The sequence below is a fragment of the Aulonocara stuartgranti genome, assembly GCF_965226115.1.
Source record: "Aulonocara stuartgranti genome assembly, chromosome: 3".
NCBI lineage: Eukaryota > Metazoa > Chordata > Actinopteri > Cichliformes > Cichlidae > Aulonocara > Aulonocara stuartgranti.
Window position 1 is genome coordinate 3,461,374 of NC_138941.1, and position 18,119 is coordinate 3,479,492.

The 18,119-nt window shown below is 40.1% G+C and overlaps 2 long non-coding RNA genes across 3 annotated transcripts; both read right to left on the reverse strand.

The window, feature by feature from the left end:
* Positions 1-1,306: 1,306 nt before the first annotated feature.
* Positions 1,307-10,336, reverse strand: LOC309702535. Of its 2 annotated transcripts, none has more exons than XR_014275599.1 (3): positions 10,240-10,336; positions 5,383-5,488; positions 1,307-1,763 (listed from the first exon to the last, which is right to left on the reverse strand). It is a non-coding gene; the product is annotated as an uncharacterized lncRNA (long non-coding RNA). The 2 variants fall into 2 exon arrangements; XR_014275600.1 differs by lacking the exon at positions 10,240-10,336 and adding an exon at positions 7,125-7,164.
* A 5,683-nt stretch (positions 10,337-16,019) lies between these two features.
* On the reverse strand, positions 16,020-17,187 carry LOC309702494. The gene is made up of 2 exons (XR_014275555.1): positions 16,869-17,187; positions 16,020-16,244 (listed from the first exon to the last, which is right to left on the reverse strand). It is a non-coding gene; the product is annotated as an uncharacterized lncRNA (long non-coding RNA).
* Positions 17,188-18,119: the final 932 nt, after the last annotated feature.

The following is an 18,119-nucleotide window of genomic DNA, read 5'->3' on the forward strand; positions in this document are numbered from 1 at the left end:
GATTCACTGTGATCCAGTGATGGGAGTGATTTCAGCCCTGAGTGATCGCGCTGATGTTTGCACAGAGCAGACAATGAGGTGAATGTTTGGGCACATTGGTAACAGTGAAACAGTTTATTAGTAACGTGGGATCGTTTGTGTTCAGAGTATGAACTGAGATTCCTGAAGCTCTTGTCACACTGGTCACAGCTGTAGTTTCCTTCCATGTGTCCACGTTCATGAATGTTACGATTATCTGACTGTGAGAAGCTTCTGTCACAGTGTCTGCACTTGTGTGGTTTCTCTCCTGTGTGGACTCGTTTGTGTGATTTAAGCTTCCATGCAGTGGTGAAGGATGACCCACACTGATCACAGAGGTGCTTTTTAACCCCACTGTGAATCAGTTCATGTCGTTTTAACTCACTTGGTGTGGTGAAGCTTCTCCCACATTCTTTGCAGTATTTCCGTTTGTCTCCAGTGTGTCTACGTTGATGTACTTTTAGGGTCTTTTGCCGACTGAAAGTTTTTCCACAGAGGTCACAATGAAAGTCTTTCCCACCACCACAGTGATGACAGGGTTGAGAACTGGATCCATCTGTGTCGCTCTGCTTCTAAACAAAGACACAAAGACAGTGTAAGTCAGTCCTTCAACATTTGTATCCTGATTTCGCCTGAAATAAAGAGCATCTCTGCAGACGTCCAACTACATTTGACTGTTTCAGTTAACACACTCAGTTTACTGGGCTGCAATAACTACAATACTACCACCATAATACTACAGTAATACTAAAATCATAACTGAAAGGAAAATCTGAATAATCACTCAGAGCTGCTTTTCCATGCAGTAGAATTGCTAACATGCTAACACAGTTTAATGAGCAGAGTTGTTCCAAACAGTCAGGCTAAAATGACAAGATAACAATATAAATACATACCTCACAGTAGCTGCACTTGTAGAGTCTCTTTCTGGTGTGGATCTGTTGGTGTTGTCTCAGGTGACGTGGAGATTTAAAAGTCTTCTCACACAGGTCACATCGATAAGGTCTCTCCTCAGTGTGGGTAAACATGTGTCGTTGTAACTGTACGTCTGTTGTAAACTCTTTGCCACACTGTTCACAGCAGTACACATCATGCCTAGTGTGAATGCGTAGGTGTGTATTTCGGCTCCTTCTCTGGCTGAAAGTTTTTCCACAGATGTCACAGCTGTATGCCTTAATTCCAGAGTGGGTAACTAGATGACTCTGTAAGTGGCTACTGTGAGTAAAAGCTCTGCCACACTGATCACAGCTGTGCACTTTAACTCCACTGTGGATGAGTTGGTGTTTTTTTAGGGAACCCTTCAAGGAAAAAGACTTCCCACACAAGTCACAGCTGAACGGTCTCTCTCCAGTGTGGATGACCTGATGCTGTTTTAGTGAAGCCTTCAGAGTAAACTCCATCCCACACTCGTCACAGCTGTATGCCTTAATTCCAGAGTGGGTAACTAGATGCTTCTGTAAGCTGCTACTTTGAGTAAAAGCTCTGCCACACTGATCACAGCTGTACGCTTTAACTCCACTGTGGATGAGTTGGTGTGTTTTTAGGTAATCCTTCAAGGAAAAAGACTTTCCACACAAGTCACAGCTGAACGGTCTCTCTCCAGTGTGGATGACCTGATGCTGTTTTAGTTTAGCCCTCAGAGTAAAACCCTTCCCACACTCGTCACAGGTGTGTTTTTTCTCTCCCTTTCTTCTGTGAGGTTTGTCGGCCTCCTGAGAGCGCTGACTTCTGGCTCCATGTTGGTCCTGCAGTGACAGAGATACAAACAGAGGCAGTGAGTGAAATGCAGTCGTGGAACAAACTCAACCTTCAAACTCCATTAACACTAGTTTTAAACCTGAAGGTGGAGCGTGGCACCAAACACCTTAAAGGTCTCTTATCCCCACCTGCTGGTAGTTCTAACACATTACATCCAACCTGCTGTTAAAGATAATTCATGACTGTTCAAACACTAAAATCATGCACACACACACACACACACACACACACACACACACACACACACACACATTATTTTATAATTTAGATTATTTTGTTGTTTCCTATTACATATTTCTATAATTTGTATAGATTTATACAGAATTATTCAGTGATAATAAATCCTATGTTTGTTTATTCTAAAGGAACCCCGTTAGCTTCCACAACAGATGTTGCTCGTCTTCCGTCAAATACTCACATAAAATATTACACAATAAAGTGGATTCAAGATATCCACATAATTTCACTCTTACATCCACAGTGAGGTTTCACAATTGTTCAAATATAAGCAATCAATAATAATAATAATAATATCAATAACATTGAGGCACATTACACAAGTTTCAAAAACAAATCATGTCTTACAATATTTACAACAACTAAAAGCTCTGTAAATCGGCTTTTAAGTGTTCATTGAAGTTTTGAATAATTCTCTAATTTTTTAAGGCAACTTATTCCACTTAAAAGTTGCTCTAAATGTAACAGTTTTACAAAACGTTACTTTTAACTCGAGCATTTACTAAATTGCAGCTTGTTGAAAACTGTGTAATATGATGATGTATTTCATCTGGATACTGCAGCTGAGCAGAATAAATGTGGTGTGTTTAACAGAATTGCTTTCTTTAGAACTACAAGTAAGCCATAGAATATTTTAGCCTGTACAGGAAGCCAAGAAAGGTTATTATGCATTTTATCAATATTAGTATAGTATGAACATCTTCACACTAATCTGGACGCCTTATTCTGGACTAACTGAAGTCTGTTAAGATCTGTCTTATTAGCTGCTGACCAAATGATTGAACAATACTCCAGATGAGACATTACTAGTGCATTAATGACATCTTTCATAATGAAGAAGTGATACACAAAGAGCATTTCATAGCCATAGCTATGCCTTGTCGGCAGAGTTATGTGACATTAGTGATGTTTGTACTTTCAGCGTTAACTTGGTTTTAAAGCCTTTAAAATATACGCCGTTCAATAGTCGACCTTAATCTGACAGAGAATGTGATGATTTTGTGGATAATTAAAGTCAGTCATATATCCACAAACACAACAAGCTGAAAGTCAGTGATGCTGCTCGGTTTGCAGTCCTGAACATCACGGCACAAGCAGGATCCACTGCACTGTTAATGTGAGCTGTGTTATATTGCTGCCTCTGTTCGGTGGTGTCGAGCCAAACGCACTTTAACGTGTGTTTGAACGAGCTGACGGTTCACTCGTTAAGCTGAAAGAAAGATGCTTTAATCACAGCAGTCACACATGTGTCCACTGCACCATCTGGAACTCTTCTTGTTTACACTCGTAATAACACAAACACTAAATCCTGCTTCTCTGCTGCTGTTGTGTAGCAGTGTGTACACCTGAGACTGTCACCTGTCTGTCTGTCCTGCACTCTCTCTCTGTTTCTTTCTCTCTGATTGTGGAATAAAAGTATGAACATGTGTTTATAAGTTACACTTGTGTTTGAATCCTGCAGCTTATCACACATTTGATTTCCATGTGTGACGACTGCAAGTGTCCAGAGTGAGGACAGACTGAGGGAGCCACTGCTGCACATCATCTGTGAGGCTTTGCAGCCCTGATGATCCACCAGGACAAACTCAGCAGTGTGTGAGGAAGAGGAGGAGGAAGAGCCAGCAGCAGCTGACAGATGGAGAGAATAGACAGACTGTTCCCTGTTTGTGAAGGACTGCTAGGAAAGTTTAACATAACTGTCTGTGCTGAATCAGTCTTATTAGGTAATGTTCAAATAATGTGATCATCCCAGTGTTTCCAGTGTGGGAGAAAGTACTCAGGGCCTTCAAGTTACACACTATGAAAGGCAGCAACAAGTTTAATGTTCAGAAACCTAAAGTCTGTATCAGCAGCAGGATGGAGCTAAAAATAAATGTTGGTTTCAGTTCTATGAAGCTTTGAGTATTTTGGATCAGTAGCTGCTGTGTTTGTTGCATCATATTGCTGTAACTGTTTATATGCTTTATATATTCTGAGCTAAGTTGATCTATAGTGTTACATCATATTCTATAAGGATGTTATGTGTTTGTAGACTTTCTGCCCAGTTTGACCCATTTAGCAGAAGTCAGCCTGTTTAAGGCTCTGATATCTATTCTGTGTGACTTACAGCAGTTATGACATGGTCTGATTTTCTCACCCAATAAAGGAATATTTCATATATCAGTCTACTCTTCATTCTATCAGACACAGTTATCACAGCTCCTACATTTGCTTTATACACATATATGTAAGCACTGAGCCACATTTAGTACCAACATATTAAATGAACAATATTTGTCTCTTATGTATGATACATCTGTATACACACTGTCACAGATACTTGTCTGTGAGTGAAGTGATTAATATGATAACTATAATATTGGCCATATTATATTTACATTACCACAGTGAGATGACTTTAGTCTCATGAACAACATCAGCTAATTGTTATTTACAGCTAATCTTAAACGACTGTTCAGCACAGAAATGAAGCCCAACAATCATGTTTCACAGTCCTGTGGTCTCAGCCTCAGATACTCATCAAATCACACAGAGCTCATGTAGAAACAAATGAACTAAATATGTTCTCCTTCATTTCTGTCAAACAAAGCTGTATGAAACGTTTCCAGCTGTTAGTATCATGGTTGCTAGGCAACCTGGGCAGCGCGACGGAGGCTAGACGTCCCATTTCACGAGCCTACGAGCCTCGCACTTCGGCCTTAGCGGTCTTTGAGTCCGCGGCCCTTGAGGACTTTAAAGCTGCAGAACCTGAATCGGGATACAGCCATGATGATCTCCAGCCTCGTGCTCGCCAACATTCTCACCTGAGTTAAGAAGACGATCACTGAAATGGTCTCAGCAGGTCCTTTGATGACAGCAATGAAATGCAGCGGTAAGGCTTTTTGGGGATTAAGTTCGTTTTCATGGCAAAGAAGGACGATGCAGTTCATCTGATCACTCCTCATAACATTCTGGAGTGCAGGCAAAATGCTATTATAAAAACTTAAGCAGCAACTTCTCCAGGTTCCAATATTTATGCAATTCTCAAACCTTTTGGCCACGACTGTATAACCTCTTCTGAAGTTTAGTGGATATTATACATGGTTATGCTCAGGATGTGTCGGCCAGTTTCCACTGGAAACGCCTTTTGGTTAAACTGTCAGCGAGGAATTTGCATTTGCACTGTTACATTTTTATATAACTTTAATGCACATAAACAACAGCTGCTTGTTTCAGTGAAAATACATTGATGGCTTTTTAATAAAGTTGTGCAGCTGTAAAGTATTTTGTCTGGTGTCAATTCTATCGTCAGCTACATCGTTATGGCAAATATTCAAATGTATATGGTGATAAATATCTTTGGTCATATGGTCCTGCTCTGTCTGTCACCTTCTGTGTTGAGCTCATTGTTTCCTCTGTAGTGGCTGAGCTGAGTCCAAGTAGCTGAAAATGTTCCTCTGCTGCTCCGTCAGACTCTCCTCCTCCTGCTGATCAGCTGGGACACAAAACAGATCTTTGTTAGGCTCCACACTGCACTGAAGAGTCAAAGTGTCTCATATGTTCATCTGACAAGTAAAAGAACACATTTTTGTTTCCCGAGGTGGGCAACTTGTTGGAAACAAACACAAAAGCTTTGAGCACTGATACCTGCCATTGCTGGCATTGAAAGATGCAACGCCAGCAATGTGGATTGTCAAGACTCAAACCAATCATCAAGCAAAGACAACAGGGATCATTTGTTTCTGTTTATTTAGCATTCACAGCATTTGTAGTTGCCTTCTGTGCAGGGGAAGTCCACGCACACTGTGTGGTACCGCCATCTGCAGAAGGTGCATTCAACCTCTGTAAGAGAAACGAGGTTGTCTGAGACTGAAATGATATTCACTAAAGAAGTGGTGATTTGTAAAACTTCAAGTGTATGATAAGGTGAAAACAAATACACAACTGCATGTCATGTAGTTGAAGGTTTTTTTTCTTTTGGAAGACCAGAAAACACTGAAAGTTATAAATTAGTCCTTTATTTATCCAGGTAAAAAAAAATCTCATTGAGATTAAAAATCTCATTTCCAAGAGAGACCTGGCGTCATGGCAACACAAGTCACATACCACACAGGTATATAACATTTAAAACAAACACAATATCCCAACATGTGTAACAAATGTATTGTGCTTGAAACAAATTCAGAATAGGTGATAAAGCAGCTGCACATGTGTGTCACGAGTAAATCTGGCTGTATAACAAACAGAAACAAGTGATGCTGCTGTCTTTGCTCAATGGTTGGTTTGAGTCTCGACAATCCACATTGCTGCCATCTTTCAATATGTTGAATGCACCAGTGTAAGTGCAGCCACTCAGACTCAATGTGGGGGCAAAGTAATTTAAAGTTTATGATGCTATCGTCTAATGGTAGCTGACATGATGTTAGCTTGTAAACTTATGTTGTTGTCTGGGTCTCATGTCTGATCTGATGATAATAACTGTGACAACACAGAGATTAAATAAAGGACGTTGGTGGGACTTCTTATGTTAGAACTATAACTTCAGTTAAGGAGTGAGACGTAAGGTGACAAGGAGAATGAAGAGAATGAGAAAGAAGTAACTGGGAAGAGAAAATGAAAACAAAAATTTGAAATGATCAAATTTGTGTTAACAGATGATGGTGATTTTAAAAATTCAAGTAATTTAAAGGTTTTATCCTATTTGTTGTTGTTTTTTTCATATTCTTCTATTTGCAAGAGGTTATTAATAAAACAGGTTCTCTTTCTGGTTTCTCTTTTTGGACGCACTCTCTACAGCTTATCACATCCAAAATGGTGGATGTCAAGTACAAAACCTCGACAGAAACAATCAGCAAGAATTTTAGCATCAGTCCAAAATAAAACTGTCCAACTACAGAGTTTTAAAATCCAACTAAACTATGAACAGAGATCTTTTACAAATAGGCTATTGATGAGATGACAGTGGTAACAAAAACGTACACATCCGCGCACACAGACAAAATGGCGGGAGAGCGTTTAACGGTCGACCTCATGAGTCCGTTACCGTGAACTATGGAGCGGCAGATTTGTGCTGGAACTGAGCTGCACACAGCTGATGTTAGCCAGGAAACATTACACACTGCTAACGTTACCTTCACACGGAGCTCCACACGGAGACGAGCAGCGTCAGGCACAAACACCAAGTTCAGAAAAGAGGAACTTTGAGCAGGAAGGAAAGAGTCAGAGCGGCGTTTGAGGACACGTTTACAACCACGAACATCAGAATCTGTCTGTGCTGCATTCAAGTGCAAGTTGGAAACTCACTAATCTCTGTCATGTTGTCCAAAGATGATTTATTTCTGCTGGTTTTCTTGTTTGAAACACAAACATGTGTCAGCACTTTGTTGTTCTTCACCCTGCAGCATTTGAATATTTCAGGAGTAAACTGATCATAAATTCATGAAGTCATGACTGAAAGTGCAGACTGAGAGTGGATCACATGATGTTTGAGGTGTGTCATGTGACATGTTCAGTATTGTCACACATGTCTAGATTGTCCCTGATATCATAACTGCTCAAACACTGATGATTATATTTGAAGAATTATTCCTGATGGCAGCAAAGTTTGAATGGAGCTCTCTGTCTGTGCTGATTTGTCGCCCTCTGGAGGTCAAAGCACAAACTGCATGATGTCACTGTAACCACCACGGTGACAGGAAGTGTTTTTAAATGATGAAATATGTCAGTGATGCTGATAGTGTGTTCATCACAGACGTTCAGGCTTCGTGTTGACATGAATCAAAGTTAATGTCATTATGGACCAAGGACAGTACTCTGGGTCTCCTGCAGAACAACTCGAGCTGTGATACCTGAATGAAGAGCCTCTGCTGCTTTAAAGAAGGAGGCTCGAGGCAGCGGTGAGGTGCAGACCAACCAGCTTTTATTCAGCAACTTTAACAGAAGGATGAGAAAAATAAAACTATACAGCACAGTGATGCTGACTGAAGCCACAGCATTAAACTAAACAAGCATCGGATCATCTTTAACAACATCTAATAAATAATGACAACTATTTACTCCTGTATTTCCTACAATAAAGCCTGTTCAGATATTTGTTGCTGATGGAAATGTAAAAGGCTCCCAGGAACCAAAGGACAAAAACAGAGGCAACAGTCACAACTGCAAAGGATCCCCTAACACATAAACTGGTTCGAAGATATTTTCTAGCTCTGCAGAGGAGCTTGATTGCACGGACAGTAAAAAGTGGATTCAATAACAGCAGCGAGCGCTGAGTGATATAACGGTGCTGCGAGCAGCAGTGCAAAGGCTCACACAGAGACAGCAGCTACACTGTGTGTGGATGTGATCCACAGTCACAGCTGTGGGTTTCAGTCAGTGTGTCTCTAACTTCATGGTCACATTTCAAAGCTTATTGGAGCCAGAAGATGTTCAAGTAAAAGTAACGGGCGATCGTGGCTCAAGAATTTATAACATACATCAGAAATAAGAATATAGTGTGTGTGTGTGTGTGTTCTGCTGAAGTTCCTCTTCTACATGTTGTGGTGTTAAAAACATTTAAAAGTTCTAGCTTATACAGGGCTTCTTATCCTTAACAGACAGAGGGTGCATCATTCTGTTAGTCAAACCCCTGCAAAAGTTACTATACATACTATACATCTGGGGCGATCGTGGCTCAAGAGTTGGGAGTTCGCCTTGTAATCGGAAGGTTGCCGGTTCGAGCCCCGGCTTGGACAGTCTTGGTCGTTGTGTCCTTGGGCAAGACACTTCACCTGTTGCCTACTGGTGGTGGTCAGAGGGCCCGGTGGCGCCAGTGTCCGGCAGCCTCGCCTCTGTCGGTGCGCCCCAGGGTGGCTGTGGCTACAAGCTTGCCATCACCAGTGTGTGAATGGGTGGATGACTGGATGTGTAAAGCGCTTTGGGGTCCTTAGGGACTAGTAAAGCGCTATATAAATACATACAGCATGTTCTCTTCTAATCAGACAAATAAGGCGATGACTTTCTGCAAACAGTATTTCTTATAACTCAGCAGTATAATGCATCATAAAACAATATCATTCATTCACAATAAATCAGCAGTTTAATATAATGCACATCAGTTTAACTAATGCAATAGTTATCAGCTTCTTCTAATTCAGGAGAATAATGCAAACTAAAACTACATAATAATTCACAATCTTTAATTAGGGGTATAACATGGCATAAAATAATATTATAATCTAACAAAACCCAGCTTCCTCCAGCCGAGTGATGTGTGGATTCATCACTCTCTGTGGATCAGTGTAAGTCTGTGTGTGGGTCAGCTGCAGGACTTGTTTGACCTTTGACCCTGGCAGACAGAGCTGGTTACTGCTGTGTGACTCCTGCCGTCGCTCCACTTTACATTTTACTTAAAATAAGTCCTGACATGGCCCCGCCCCCTCTGACCTGCTGCTCCTGGATGTGCTGAGGACACAGCGGAGGCTCAGAGGGGGCGGGGCTTTTCCCGTGGCGGTAACCAAACTGCATTAGGTCGCTGCACTGCCAGTGTTTAACCACACCTCTTCTGACTGACCTTTGACCTCTGACATGTTGATTCGATCCTTATTTAATGACGTCTTTTATCTAGTGATTTAATTCTGTGTATTTATATGTGATGGTGTTCCTGAGTTCAGCCTCAGCTGATATCCACAGACGCTCCTATTGGCTGGTTTTAAAAACACATTTTTCCATTAAAGAGACTCTTTTAAAAACACGTCTGCCTGAAATTCACATTTCATTGATTTTGGGGGATTTTAACAGAGAGATAGAACTTTATGAATCCCTCATGTTTATCCTCCAGGAAATCCAGTTTGTAGCAGCAGAACACCGACAAACTTTTGCACAGCACAGAATTAGGATATCAAATAAAGGGGAATAAGAGAACATGAATATAAGCATAAATATGTACATATATACACAGACCTCACACAGAGACAGCAGCTACACTGTGTGTGGATGTGATCCACAGTCACAGCTGTGGGTTTCAGTCAGTGTGTCTCTAACTTCATGGTCACATTTCAAAGCTTATTGGAGCCAGAAGATGTTCAAGTAAAAGATTTATTGCTGTACTCGTCTACCAGGATAACAGGAGGTTCATAAAGCTGTGTAATACTTCAGCTTTACATCATGGAGTAGTAGTTGTGTCCCTTTGTGTTTATTAGTGTGTTCACACGTCTACTTTAACTTCACTCTGTAATGAAAGGATTCAAATCACTGATAAATGCATACATGCTGACTCTGAGTCTCAGTGAAGGAGGAAAGGATGGATGAAGGCAGCCTAGTGTGGGTCATGTGTGTCCAGCAGTCATCCAGGGCCTGGATCCATCTGTAACAGGAAGACAAAGTCCAGCCTGTAATCATCCTATCAGGCACAGCGTTTCCATCCAGCATCCTGACGACGCTAACAACCCGTCAAACGTCTCCTCTGGTCCACAGAAGTCACACTTCCTGTGTCATGTTTACCTTTTTAAGTGTGCTATTCAAGCCTGTGTGACCAACTCTGACTCTCCAGATTCCATCCTGGTCTCTGCTGCAGCTTCTTCTACACGACTGTTTTCTGTATAATAATATCTGCCTTTCCCGTCTCTGTCCCAGTGTGCCTGCCACTCGTCCTTCATCTTTACCTTCATTATACTCTTCACCTCACTTTCACTGTATTTTATAGTCAAACCTGCACGACTTCTTCTTGCTGCACCTTTTTAAACTTATCGTCCTGTTCATTGCATCAACACCGATATTCACAGGGAGCCATAAGAAATCCACTTCTATCCCTCTGTGTTTGATTCTATACAGTAAATGAAGTATATCAAAAACAATATGTTGCCTAGAGTCTGAAGACATATCACCTGTGCTCACTAGCACGCTGCTAGAGTCCCAGCAAACCACATACCTCCATATTAGTGCGTCCTCCGCCCAGTTCAAGCCAGTAACATCACTACCAGCTCCCAGTATAAACTGCCACATCATCTGTAATTCTTTTACTCATCACCAAACTTATTTCTGGGAGAACAAATGCAGCAGCCGTTCTTTTATCTGACAGTGTTGACGCATCAGTAAATATCCTCACATGACCTGAGGACTTTCCCACTATATGAACCTGCTTTTAGTCGCCCCTCCTCCCTCGCCACAAGCTTCCTTTACAACATAACTTATAAAAAACAACTTTATTGACAATCAGCAATAACAATTACAGACAGTCTAGAAGAAGAATCACATGATCAAGGAGCAGAAGTTTATGGTTTTAATAGCTTTTACATTTTGGGAAAGTTTTAAAAACATTGTTTGGTTTTCTTTCTAAAGCGTTGAAAGGACGGCTTTGCATCAGAAAAGTAAGATCAGCAAATGAATCCATTAAAGTTCTTTTGCCTTGTTTGCAAAAGAAGCCAAACAACATTTGTGTTACAAAGAGAGACTTCAGAACAGATCAAAGATCACAAACATCAGGCACTGATGGAAACAGCCAAACACAGAAACAGAGGCACCAGCAGGTGAAGGAGGCCTGTTGTAGAAATGACTCTGAGTGCTCAGGTAGAAACGCATGAAGAACCAGTGCGTCTAATATTTGGAAACCAGTCTGTGTTTGAGCGTCCTGGATGAAACACAGATCATGTTGCAGAGCGAGGACGTCGTCTTTCCTCCCGAGTGTGTAACTACAGGACGTGTGCAGCAGGTTTAATCGTCCTCCTGACAGTTACTGATGAACGAGTCCTTCAGGGAGGCTCCAGGATCACTGTGGCTTTTACCAGCTGCTGCTAAACTGAGAGGTGTTGCTGCTTCATGTGTGAAGATGTTTGCATGGCTTTAACAGTGCAGACGTTCCTCATGTGCACACATTTCATATGTTTTATTGTGATGTTTAGTAACATCTGCTTTCCTCCTTCAGGCAGACGATAAAGTGAGCTCAGCCTTAAACATGTGGAGAGAACGTTTGACCGACAGTCCTGGGACGACTGCAGAACAATGGTTTGTTTTTAATGATAAAGTTTCATAATGGAAATAAATGCTGAGCCTGTTTCATGATGTTGGCCCTGCAGCATCAGGCAGGATTAATACTGTAACAAACGTGTGTCACAGTTATAATGACTTTAAATGAAGACTTGGGTTGGATGGAGATGTCAGCTGGATTTGTGCTGACTGTCACTTTAAATGTTTTCAGTTCAGCTTCTAAATCTACTTTTGTATAATGTTTGCTGAGTTTTGCACTTCATGACGCTTTTAAGAAGAGCCAATAAATCCTGACTTTACACCAAAATAAAGGTTTAATGTGTTTAGTGTGACAGTGGAGGAGAGCGCACATAATAAGAGTCATTAACAGAATGGTGACAATTATAATCTGTCTCATTTTAGGAGCAGCTCACAGGCACAACAGACTACAGAGCAATCAAAGCACCAGTTAAACGTCCATGTGACCGGCTTACAGCCAATGAACAATCAGTCCCCACTGTCCCCACCAACATCACTGTACTGGAAAGACTGTGCTGCCATGGTCAGAGATGAACTGGTACTAAAATGTAAGGCAGCTGATGTGTGTGGCCTTAGCAGCACAAATGCATCACGGCTGCAACGCTGCAGTGTGTTTAAACATTTGAACATTTCTGTGGCTTCAAACCAGCAGCTGCTCTGTACTCAGTCGTGTTTGTGTGTCTGTCAAAGTGATTGTTGTCTTTAAAAAGCCTTTTGTGTTGAGTTTTGTGAGCAGTGCCGAGCTTCTCTGTAGTCTAAGCTGAGTCGATATATTTGATTCCATGTTTGGTGTGATTTTCAAAGTCAGCAGCAGCAAACCCATACGGTAAAAAAATACATTTTTCCTGGCCAAAATATATTTCAAATATATGGTAAATATATTTTGTATTTGTGATGCTCCAAAAAAATATATTTTTGAAATTGAAAATATATTTCTTTCAAACCAAAATACATTTCAAAACATATTTTAGGGTGAAGAAAATACATTTCCAACCTTACAGTAGAATGTATATCAAAGTATCCTTTATTTAAAATATATTTAGTGCAATAATGATGATAATGATAACAATACTAAAAGTAACATGTTTTATGCACATCTGCAAAAAACAGTTGGATTCAAACAAAACAGAGTCAAAGGTCTATCACGAATTAGGTTGTTTATTCATTTGCTTACAGTATTTCACATTACACAATATCTCACTATAATGTAGCGTTCATTGACTTTGAAATTATCTGTCAGTGATACAGTAAACAAGATACAACAACTGCTATGTACACTTTAGTTTTTGACAATATATACAATTTAGTACTTAAAGGAACACACTCCACTGTTTTGGAAATAGGCTCATTCTCCATCTCCCTCAGAGTTAAAAATGCAGCGTCTTCTTTCTAGATCCGTACGTTAATAGGGCCACGGAGCGTGATCTTACGGGATGGGGCGTAGCCAGGATTTTTGGTCAAGGCGCCATATTAGCAGGCCAAACAAATGCTTGCTGTGTGGTCGGTTGTAATGTTAGATTGCACTACCGACAAAGGAATAAGCTTGAAAACAGGCTCTCTTTTCATTGTTTCCTCACCTGGAAACATCATGAGGGAGCTTATGTGTTGGATGTTACCAAAAGAAGGCGTCTAGCCTGGATAGCAGCTGCGAGACGAGCTGATATTCAGTTCTCTACCAGCCACAGATATCTGTTGGTGTGCTCCAGTATTTTCATTCAGGTAAGTTCTAAATAAGTTCATATTATTATTTATAGCCTGTTAATTTTATTTTCAATGCGCTCTGAGATCATAGCACAAACTTAGAACAAACATGCAGAACTACCTTCTATTTATAGAGTTGCTAATTATTTGGCATTATTGCAACAAACCAGCCTATGAAATGAATGAAACAAATCCTGACTGGGTTCCAACACTACACATGGGGCACTACGAAATCCCTGCTTCAAACTACATGCTACATACCACCATGCCAATCAGATTACTTCTTCCATGTGTGGGTAAAAAGGTGACCTTCCTGGATAAGATGGCAAAGGTTTGCTGCGTTTTGGTGAACATGTGCCCCAGTGTGGTAGTAAAACCAGGGAAAAATGCTCTTGTTAAATACTTTTAAGTCTTGTGCTGTTTATGTAGTGATAAGTTTTCTTTTCTTTTTTTTTTTTTCCTTTTTTCTCTTCTTTTTTTTTTCTCCTTCTCTTTTTACAGTTGCAGAAACATATAGGTGATTGCTGTAACGTATGTTTTAATTTTGAAATTAAAGCAGCCTTTTTTCCGTTAAAAGGTTCTTTGTGAGGATCAATCCAGACATGGGAACAAAATGCCCTGCAAAACTTGGTACAAGCTGCAAGACAGGTCGTGTCGTAAAGAGGAAGGTTACAAGAATCAGCCCTCGGATCACCACCTTCCTCCAGCGGCTCTCTGAGTTTGAATGGAGGACTTCCAACTAGGTAAGAACAGAGATGATAATATCTTTTACATAGCTGATAATTATATACATACTGTACACACATCCATACAACAGTATGAATGATCTCAGACAGATGTGAACAAGTGAATAACCTGAGCAAACATGAATATTGATGATGTGTCTTTGACAGGTGGTGATAAAGACTACGCTGAACCCAACCATCCTGGCAACGGAAATCTAAATCCCATGTCACATTCTATTTCCTGGGACCCACTGATAATTATTACATTTTGTAAATGAGTTTTGTTTTACAATTGTAATAGTTTATTTAATGTTCATGCTGGTGGGTTTGTCCTGTTTTTAGTGGAATGAAAAACTGTTTTCCTTAAAAAAATCAGACAGAAAGGTGAAGGACTGTGTAGTTTTCATGTACGCTTCTATTTATTTTGGTTATTGGCATTGTTTTTATTCAGTTGAAAAATGTTTTTCTTGTTAAAAAAAAATCAACAATAAATGTTGGTTTAATTCACTATTCTGAGACTACTTTATTTTTTTATTTTTTTGTCCCGTTTGGATCTATAGCCATCAGAATTGTTGTCTTGAGGCCAAGAAAGATGGCAAGCGGATTTATTTTACCAAGTGGATCATCATGGCCTTGCCATATTGGTCCATTTGATTGACCTTTATTATAATTATGAATTTATTTTATTTTCAGTTGCAAACGGGACAGACATGACTGGGGGAAAGAATGAAAGAAAGAGGGGGAGAGAAAGAAAGAAAACCAAAGGGGGGAAGAGACGGTGAGAAGGGGGGGAAGAGAGAAAAAAAACAAACAACAAAAAAAAACCTCCTGGGTCACCTGTATGGAGAAAAAAAACAAACAGAGGAGACAGCAAACAACAAAGAGCAACATAATAATAGAAAAAAAAAGCACCATCACAATAAACTAGCTAGCCATAGATATCAATAGTTACTAAATAATAAACGATATTGTGCAGCACGCAGGATAGACAGAGCACAGTGTGCTTTGAGGCAGCAGCCAAGAAAGCTGTAGTCCACGTCTGTGAATACCCGTGTGTACACCTGTGTGCATACCTGTGTGCATACCTGTGTGGATCAGCATGCTTGCATTCCAAAGGTTTCTCCGTGTGATAAGTGATAAGTTTTCAAAAGAGACAGTAAATTACAGAATGCTAGCAGTGGGTGATATTATACAAATGCTGTCATGATTTTATGTGAACATTTTGTCATTTGTAAACTATACATAACATTTTTTCTACATTGTAACTGATGTGATGTTCGACAAAGTGCTTTTAATTAAAAATAGGCAAACATTTCTTTGTTTCTTCATTCAACTTTTGAACAGTGGTATTTAGTAAGTACATATTCAGTAAATGCAAAGTATTTACATGGCCCCCTAAATTAAAACATTATGGGTTATTCAGAACAGAACTATGCTTGGAAAAATATTGTCCCATCAGTTGATCCAACTCCTCCACAGTAGCAGGTGGAACTTTTCTTTTTTGAGGATGGCTTCTTTTACCTGTCACTACAGATGGTCTGTCTATGTTTTGATCAAGAACCTTTTTTTTGGGCAGCTGAAGAGGAGAAGTCTATCTTATGGCCAACCTCTGGCTGTATCTTGGTCATATTACCCAGCAAAACCCAGTATGCAGGTTCATCTGTAACAGTCCTTGTGCCACAGATCCTCACTGTTGCTTCTACATTAAACAGAAGAGCAGTGACATGGCTGCAAGTCTCCACGACTCTAGCCATACAGCTGCAGTGGGCGGCTTCAACCTTCCCTGTGATGCTCACAATGACCTGTGGCTGCAATGCTGCAATTCAGTCTTTAAGAGTGCAGGACCTGAAACACACACAGACAAAGTTCATTTAAAGACAAGAACTATGAGCCAAGGCCGACACAAATGTGTTTTATTTACTTTCAAATCCATTTATCATAAATGTAACAAATAAAGTGTTTTTATGTATCCATCTATAGAACGCTGCATGTTATATTCTAAATCTGCATGTTTCTTTTTAGAAACCTATCAGCAAAAAATGAACCTAAAGTATGTAATGCAAGGATGTAATCACTTTCAAGAGGGAGAAAACATAAAGTTCGACTTTAAGTGACAACTATGGACACCTAATATGACAAGCAGATTCTGCAGGTCATTAATCAATGTATAAAACTAAAACAGAATGTATTTTTAGTGACACAGGACACAAACAAGGAAGCAAGATGTGTAATTAGGATTATTTATAATAAATATGAATTAATTAGGGCAATTTCTTTAACCATAAAGAATAACTAAATCCTTCAGGACAATGTCACATCAATGCACTGAACTCACTATGTTATCCCTCTAACAGAGCCTCTACATGTTCTCACTGTAATTTCCCCCTCACGAATGAATTTTTGCTAGCACTAATTTGAATGTTGGGGGGAATCAAACGCATTTTACTCGCAGTACTCAAGCTGACTTACCTTTGCTTGAATGACGGCGTACTCACAACGTGGAGGCTTAAAAATAGCCAAATCTTGTACCCAGTCCTTGGTGAATTGGATGTGCGCCTCCAGAGATTTATAATTGCGAAATTGGTGCGCCATGTATGCTCTGACTCCACAGACAAGGTATGAGAGTAGATCATGCTAAGTCAATAGCGGTTTGGTCTTCAGGGTTTCTACTCCACGGCTATATTTCATACGGGTCCACATTTCAACAATCAAGTACCGTCTCTTTGCATCTGGACAGAATCTGTCTCTATACCGTCATTTTCTTTTGAGCTACGTTTCAGAATGGTTCGTAGCAAACTTGTTTTGATTCGTGACCTGCCAAGATGGTGCTGCGCTCCCACAATGCATTGCGACATTACGTCAACTCCAAAGCCCTTTGCGTGCAGGAGTGTATGCGCATGCGCATTGCCACGGTGGTTTAAAAAATAAAGATATAATGAAAAGTAATTAATAAAAATTAAATATTTAAACATTCCCACAAATGTGCAATGAACGTGCAAAAACTCTCTTTAGTAGTTGTTGCTGTTTCTTTCTTTCTTTCTTTCTTTTTTTTTTTTTTTGAAAAATAACGACGTCTCTGAGGCGCGAAATCTGACAGCGAGAGGAACGGCCGGATACAGGAGACGGGAAGAAACAAGCCGATTATGTTCGCGTTAATTAAGTGGTTGGAAGATGTAAAATTCTCAATTCTGCCAACTGAACATATACGAGATTTTAATGAGGATAAATAATTAGCCGGCATGGAGGAAACGGACCTTTATTTCGTGGAGTGGCGACAAGAAGCCAAGGCGGGTGGCCAGTCTAAGAAGCCTCCATCATCAAGCTAGCAGGTGCCTTTTCCCATATAATATTACTTTATTCTCGTGTATTTGGAACGGAAGCGTAGAGCTGCCACCCAGGCAAAAGAGAAATATAAGTATATCACGTTATAACGTGAAAAGTTTATCGTTCTAACAATATACTATCATGTTTGAACAACATGTTTGAACAACATTGTACGAAAAATGTACATAATTATCACGTCCGTACAATATTGTGCGAACGTGACAATTATGTATATTATAATAACGTGATATTATATTATACCAGTGGTTCTTAACCTGGGTTCGATCGAACCCTAGGGGTTCGGTGAGTTGGTCTCAGGGGTTCGGCAGAGCCTCCGCTGTGACGTGCACGGCTCATTTTGTGCACCAGTAAAAAACATATCTACGTCTAATTTGA